Source organism: Nyctereutes procyonoides, unplaced genomic scaffold, assembly GCF_905146905.1.
Source record: "Nyctereutes procyonoides isolate TBG_1078 unplaced genomic scaffold, NYPRO_anot_genome, whole genome shotgun sequence".
Lineage (NCBI taxonomy): Eukaryota > Metazoa > Chordata > Mammalia > Carnivora > Canidae > Nyctereutes > Nyctereutes procyonoides.
Window position 1 is genome coordinate 10,807,230 of NW_026575134.1, and position 7,545 is coordinate 10,814,774.

The 7,545-nt window shown below is 41.5% G+C and overlaps 1 pseudogene; it reads right to left on the reverse strand.

Moving 5' to 3' along the window:
* Positions 1–6,891: 6,891 nt before the first annotated feature.
* LOC129494468 (U2 spliceosomal RNA) lies at positions 6,892–7,064 on the reverse strand (annotated as a pseudogene).
* Positions 7,065–7,545: the final 481 nt, after the last annotated feature.

Sequence of the window (7,545 nt, forward strand, 5' to 3'; positions counted from 1 at the left end):
TGAGATTATTCTAAGGTTCTACGAGCAGATAGATTTTTTTTTCTATCCATTCTCAAAGGATCCCTTGGAGACCACAGAAGAGGTATGCTGGCAGTGGTAAGAGGGGAACTGAAACCAGGGAGGCTGAAAAATATTCTACATTATGAAGAAAGAGTAGGGGTGAAACTCAGTGACAGTAGTCAGAATGAGGATAACCACATTTATATAGCACTGATCATGGTCCTACACTGTTCCAAAGGCTTAATGTATATTAACTATTTTAATCCTCAATACAATCATAGGAAAGGAGTACTATTTTTAATCTTAATTTTAGAAATGAGGAAATGGGCAGAAGAGCTAAGTAACCTTTCCAAGATTATAATGCTATGCTATCATTATCAACTTTTTCAATAGAAAATGAATTTAGACATTAAAAAAAAGCATACTGTACTCCGTAAAAGGAACAATGGCAATGGGTGGGAGAAAGCCTGCCAGCTTCCTGAATTAAGAAATTAGAACTGGGGCAGTAGGGGTGAGGCAGAGTAGGGGGGCACAGTTGCTTCCAATTCTCTGAAGTTTGCTTCCTTCTTGGGTGAGTATTTTGTCTATCTAAGTCTTGACACGACAGTTTCTTCTGACACATTGTAGGTATAAACCAACTCCCTCTTAGCCTGTAGAGCTGATGGACCCTGGTGGGATGGAGTTTTTTAGTTTCAAAAGTTGGGAGCATGGGGAGACTGTGACCATAGGTCCTTAATCCATTTGCACACAAGTCCTTAGCATTTTGCTTGGATTCAAGGACCATTTGGGTCATCAGCCATGTGTGTCTCAGAAAATACAATACTATAGCTCATTCTCCTTTCTGTAAAGAGAAAGTGCACAGAGAAAAGGGAAAGACATTCTTAGTTCAGCTTGACTCACTTCTCAAATGACGGAGGGACCCAAAATGGAAAGGCTTGACAAGAGGCCAAAGGTCTATGTGTTAGTAAAAACAGATATACACTCAGGAAATACATCAGAGTCAGAAAAATTGGGGTACAATGTCTAAGGCACTGCAACCAGTGAATGGCAGCTGTAAGAGTCCTGTGACAGCTCAGTAAACAGGATCCCAGAGATCCAGATAAGAACTTCCCCTGAGACCACTGGGGGATGACTGTGGGAATAACATTGAAGTGAGGGGATCCCTCTGGAGGTCTGCAGGGTCAGAGCCATTCTCCTCCCCAAGCCTTTTATGGATCTGAGTTAAGGACCATTGGCAATGCCACCTTGGGACAGGGCTGGGGCTGCTACCTCACTCCCCAGGGAGTGCTGGGCAACTGAGCAATTGCAGGTCCTGTGGCAAGTGCTACAAGGAAGCTGTGAAAGATCTGGGGGTGGCGACTACATGACAAGGACCAGGAGAGTGCTGAGTTCTAAACATTTGGAGAAGATGCCAGAAAGGGAGACAAAGCCCCCAAATCTATGAAAAATGTGATATTGTGACTTATAATAAGATATATATATATATTTGGTCTTCCTCTATAGTTCCTGACTCACAGCTTCTCAAGCCCTTAGAATTTCCTAAGTGTTGAGAATTACAAAGGTTCTCCTGTTATTTTAATGAGGTGACTTTTGGACCTTACCTAAGGTTGGGGGCTAGCTGCCAGGAGAACCAACCATGTGATTTAGAGGGTTGGAGATTTCAGTACCACCCTCCCTTCACCAACATCTCAGGAAGAGGAGAGGGTATGGAGGTTAAGTCAATAATGAAGGGCCAATAATTTAATCAATAATGACAATGTAAAGAGGCCTCCATGAAAACTCAAGAGAACAGGGTTTGGAGAGCTTCATGGTCAGTGAACACATGGAAATTTGGGGAGAATGGTGGAGAGGACATGGAAGCTCTACCCTTTCTTTCCATATGCCTTGCCCTATGCATCTCTTCCATCTAGCTGTTCCTGAGTCATATCCTTTTAAAATAAACCAGTAATCCAGTAAGTAAAATGTTTCTCTGAGTTCTATGAGCCATCATAGCAGATTAACCAAACCCAAGGATGGATTTGTAGCCAGTGAGTTAGAAACACAGTTGACAATCTGAGCTCTCAATTGGCATCTCAAGTAGAGGACAGTCTTATAGGACTAAACCCATAACCTGTGGAATCTGATGCTATCTCTGGAAAGATAGTAGCAGAATTGGGTTGATTTTCTAGGATACAGAGCTGGAGTTGGAGCACTCTTGGTGATGTGGGAACTCACACACCCCACCACTACCCCCATACAAACACAATGGAACTGGGAGCAGGAACCCATTTGAAAGATGGGAATGGACAAAAGCATCTTAGAAGAGGCAGAGAGTATGTGATGAAATCAGCTAAAGTCACCATGAAGGACATTAAGGGCAGATGCAAAAAGTAGTTGGTGAATTCTTCCCAACACAGGGTTAACTCAGGTGAGTCTTTGGACCAGTCTACCATTCATGGCTTCATAGTAGGGCCTACGGAGGTCAGTGTCATATAAGGGCACAAAAGAAAGCATGAATAAACAGAAAGTTGTATGGGTTCCTGAATGAGATATTTTCAAATCACAAAATGTGAATTCTCCCATTAAAATAGAAATGGAGTGCAATCCAAATTAGAACCCTCGTACATGTGTGGGTTTTTGAATTAAATGAACTTAAAGTTCATATGGAAGAATAAATGTTCAAGAAAAGCCAAGAAAACTTTGAAAAAGGGGGACCTTGTAAGACATTAAAAGAAGTGAAGCCTCTGAAATAAAAGCAGCATGAGATTAGCATAGGAATAGGCAATACGACAAGCAGAACTGAGTAGAATAGGATGCCCCAAAATAGATTTCACTGCCTGGGGGGAATTGATATGAGAAAAATACATTTTAATTCAGGACGGAACAATGGTTTATTTAATAAATAATACTGGCAAAACTGGCAATGCATTGGGAAAGAACAAATTTGATTTCTGTCCCTCATAGAAAAATAAATTCCAGATGGAATGAAATCTTAAAGGATAAAACAATAGAATCCAGAAGAAAACGTGGGACACCATATGCACAAGCTAGAAGTTGGTGACGCAGAAACTCATAAGCTATTGAAAACTTAAACATATTTTTGATTATAAATATTAAGACATTTTAAGAGGTAGAATATATAAGAAATATAAAAGTAGCCTACAAACCATGGATTGGGAAAAACTTTTGTGATGCTTATACAGTTTATCCAGGAACGACGTGGGTTTGAACTGTACAGACCCACCTATACAGACTTTTCCAGATAAATACAGTACAGTACTATAAATGAGTTTTTTCTTCCTTAAGATTTTCTTTTTTAAAAAAGATTTTATTAATTCCTTTAGAGAGAGAATGCACACACATTAAGCTTGCAGGGGGAGGGGGAGACTCTCAAGCAGACTCCCTGCTGGAGCCAGGGCTTAATCCCAGGACCCTGAGGTCATGACCTGAGCAGAAATCAAGAGTTGGAACCTTAACTGACTGAGCCACTCAGGCATTCCCCCTTATGATTTTCTTAATAATTTCTTTTCTCTAGCTTACTTTATCATAAGGGTAAGTACATAATACATACACAAAATCTATGTTAATCGACTGTGTTATCAGTAAGGCTCTGGTCAACAGTAGGTATTAGTAGTTAAATTTGGGGTGTGTGAGTGTCAAAAGTTATATGTGGATTTTCAACTGTGTTACGGATGGTGTCAGCATCCCTAACAACCACCCCCACCATGTTCTAAGAGTCAACTGTGATAGATAAAGGGGATATTGTGTACAAACAACTAAATCATTATTAAGTACACCGAAAAAGACCACTCAATAGAAAAACAGGCAGAGGTTATGAGTAGGTGAGTCACAGAAGAACAATTCCAAATGGCTTGAAAGAGCATCAAATACAAGTCTTTAAGCTTCCTACTAGCCAGGGGAAAACAAATTAAGGTAATTATAAAAGATCACTGTATACCAATGATCTTTGAAAAATGAAAAAGAAATTTCACCCACAGTTGGGGTTCTACTGTTAGGAGAAGGGGATGCTCATTCACCGCTGATTAACTTGTGAACTGTTTTTTGTGAAAACAATCTAGCAAAATCTGTTAAAGAAAAAAGCCGAATGATGAGTATTCATCCTTTCTGATGGCTGAGTATAATATTCCATTGTATGTATGCACCACATCTGCTTTATCCATTCACCTGTCAATGGACATCTGAGCCCTTTCCATAGTTTAGCTGTCGTGGACATTGGTGCTATGAACATTGAGGTGCAGGTGCCCCTTCAGATCACTACATTTGTGTCTTTGGGGTGAATACCCAGTTATGCAACTGCTGGGTCGTAGGGTAGCTCTATTTTTAACTTCTTGAGGAACCTCCATACTGTTTTCCAGAGTGGCTGCACCAGCTTGCATTCCCATCAGCAGTGGAAGAGGGTTCCCTTTCTCTGCATCCTCACCAACATCAGTTGTGTCCTGTCTTGTTAATTTTAGCCATTCTGACTGCTGTGAGGTGGTATTGCAACCACATGGATGGAACTGGAGTGAAATAAGTCAGTCAGAGAAAGACAATTATCATATGATCTCACTCATATGTGGAATACAGGAAACAGCACAGAGGATCATAGCGGGAGGGAGAGAAAGCTGAAGGGGAAAATATCAGTGAGAGAGAAAAATCACGAGCGATTCTCTTTGTTGTTGTTGTTAGATTTTATTTTATTTATTTGAGAGAGAGAGAATGAGAGTGAGCATGAGCAGAGGATAGAGGCAGAGGGAGAGGGAGAAACAGACTCCCCCACTAAGCAGGGAGCCTGGTGCAGGGCTCAATCTCAGGATCATGACCTGAGCTGAAGGCAGATGCTTAACCAACTGAGCCACTCAGGCACCCTGCATAAGAGACAACTATAGGAAACAAACAGGGTGGCTAGGGGTGGGGGGTTGGGGTAACTGGGTGATGGGGATTAAGGAGGACACATGATGTGATGAGCACTGGGTGTTGTATGTAACCAATAAATTGTAGAACACTACGTCTGAGACTAATGATGTACTATATGTTGGCTAGAAGAATTTAAATTTTTTTTAAAAAGAAAACAGCAGCAGAGGCACCTGGGTGATATATATATCACATATATATATATGATACAATCTCGCTTTTGTGAAAGTTAATGACAAAAAAGCTTCTGGATTTTACATACATAGACGCATATATATTGTATAGTTGTGTAATTTACTTACATAAATATGTATATGTTCATAAATACGTGCACAGAATGATCACGAAAGGATGGTCACTGAAAGATCACTGGTGGTCACTGGACGTGAGGTTTCTAAGTGACCCTCGGGGTGTTTGAGTCTGGAGATGGGCCATGGAAATGAGGATGGGCTCTGGAGCCAGACTGAATAAGAAGCTTACCTCAGCTGCCTTTTCACTGTGAAATTTACTTGTGCCTCAGTTTCCTCATTGGCAAATGGATATATAATATCCAACTCACAGACTTGGTATGAAAATTTAATTAAATGAGTCAATATTTAAGGCACCTAGAATAGAGCTTGACGCACAGTAAGCAGTGTATAAGTCTCTGTTAATTAAATGTTCACACACTGCTTTATTTTGTTCCAATAAGAAGGTGTTATTTATGGGATCAGAACAAATTTGAATGACATTAAAGGAACAAATCCAGGAATCATTAGAGTAGAATTTTCCGATTTAAAAAAATCATATATATATATTTTTTTAAGTAGGCTCCATGCCCAGCCTGAGGCCCAATGTGAGGCTTGAACTCATGAGCCTGAGATCAAGACCTGAGCTGAAATCAAGAGTTGGACGCTTAACTGACTGAGCCACCCAGGTGCCCTCCAGAATCATAGTTTTTAAACTTTTCAGGGGTGCCTGGTTCAACTAGTTCAGCAACTGCCTTTGGCTCAGGTCATGATTCCAGGGTCCTAGGATTGAGCCCCGCCTGGAGCTCCCCACTGCTTCTCCCTCTCCCCCCCCACTTGTGTTCACTGTCACTCTCTTGTACTGTCTCTCAAATAAATAAATAAAATCTTAAAAACTAAAGAAAACAAACTTCTTTCCATTTTCTGCAAAGTGTGAGTGAAAAACCCACAAAATTTCCTTTTCTGAGTAGGAAGAAAGAAGAGAAGGAAGAAGAAAAGAAGGAAAGAACGAAGAGAGAAAACTGTGTATGTCTCTCAAGTATGTGAGTGGATAGTGCCAAGTGCAGAACAGTGCATCCTTTGAGTAAGTCAAGATAAAGATACGCAGAGCCATGTCAGCAAGGTGTGGGAATAGTAGGTCCCAGCACATGTTCCCCTACAAAAACAATGTTTTAACAACTATCTATGGACCGAAAGAGCACGGCTCTTGTGTATGGAAGCTGCAGCAACAAAGTGGAGCACAAAAACAGAGCAAAAAAAAAAAGGTAGAACACATTTTCCCTGCATCATACCATCCCCCGACCTGCAAACTCCTCGCCCTAGCTGTGAGTTCCTTCCACAGGACAAAAGGAGGGCAGGAGGAACTCAGCAGGCCGACTTCCATGGGAGATCCCCAAAGCCCACACTGCTGCTGTGGACCACCCCCTCTAGATTTCTACACTGAGAATCCCTGCGGTGTTCACTGATGTGGATGACAGTCACCAGAGCTCCCCAGAGCCCATGCCACTGAGCCCCTCCAGAGCCAGTGCCACCTACCTCTGCCCGCAGCATTGGCTCCACTGTGCATCTTGCATCTTGGGGCCCTGCACACTCTTGGAGCTGGTGCATATGACCCTGGACCCATCACTAGACTCTGCACAGCAGAGAACCCCACTGAGCCAGTGTCCTCACATCCACTCACAAGATTTCACCCCATGGAAGCCAATTGATAAAGTATTCCAGAGGTGATTACTTCTTCAAATACGTGGACACCAATGCAAGACTTCAAGAAACATGATATCACCAAAGGAAGACAATGCATTTCCAGTAAGTGACATAAGAGAAGTGGAAGTCTGTGAGATCTTTGACAAAAAAATTCAAAGTGTTTATATTACTGAAACCTAGAGAGCTACAAGAGAATGCAGATAATTCCACTTGATCTTAGCCAAAAGGCCGAGAAGCGATGCAGATAATTCAATGAAATCAAGAAAACAATGCATAAGCCAAAGCCAAATAACCCAAATTAAAAAATCGACTAAGGACCTGAATAGACTCTTCTTAAAAGAAGGTATGTAGGGATTCCTGGGTGGTTCAGTAGTTGAGCACCTGCCTTCAGCTCAAAGTGTGATCTAGGGTTCCGGGATCGAGTACCACATCAGGCTCACCTCAGGGAGCCTGCTTCTCCCTCTGCCTGTGCCTCTGATTCTCTCTCTGTGTCCCTCATGAATAAATGAATAAATTCTTTAAAAAGGAAGAAGAAGGTATTCAAATGGCAAGCAGGTATATGAAAAGGAGCTCAACATCACTAACCCTTTGAAAAATGCAAATAAAACCATGATGAGGTATCACTCCATACCTGTCAGAATGGCTAGTATCAAAAACACAAAAGATGGCAAATGTTGGTGAGAATGTGGAGGAAAAGGAACTCTTATGTCCTGTTGGTGGC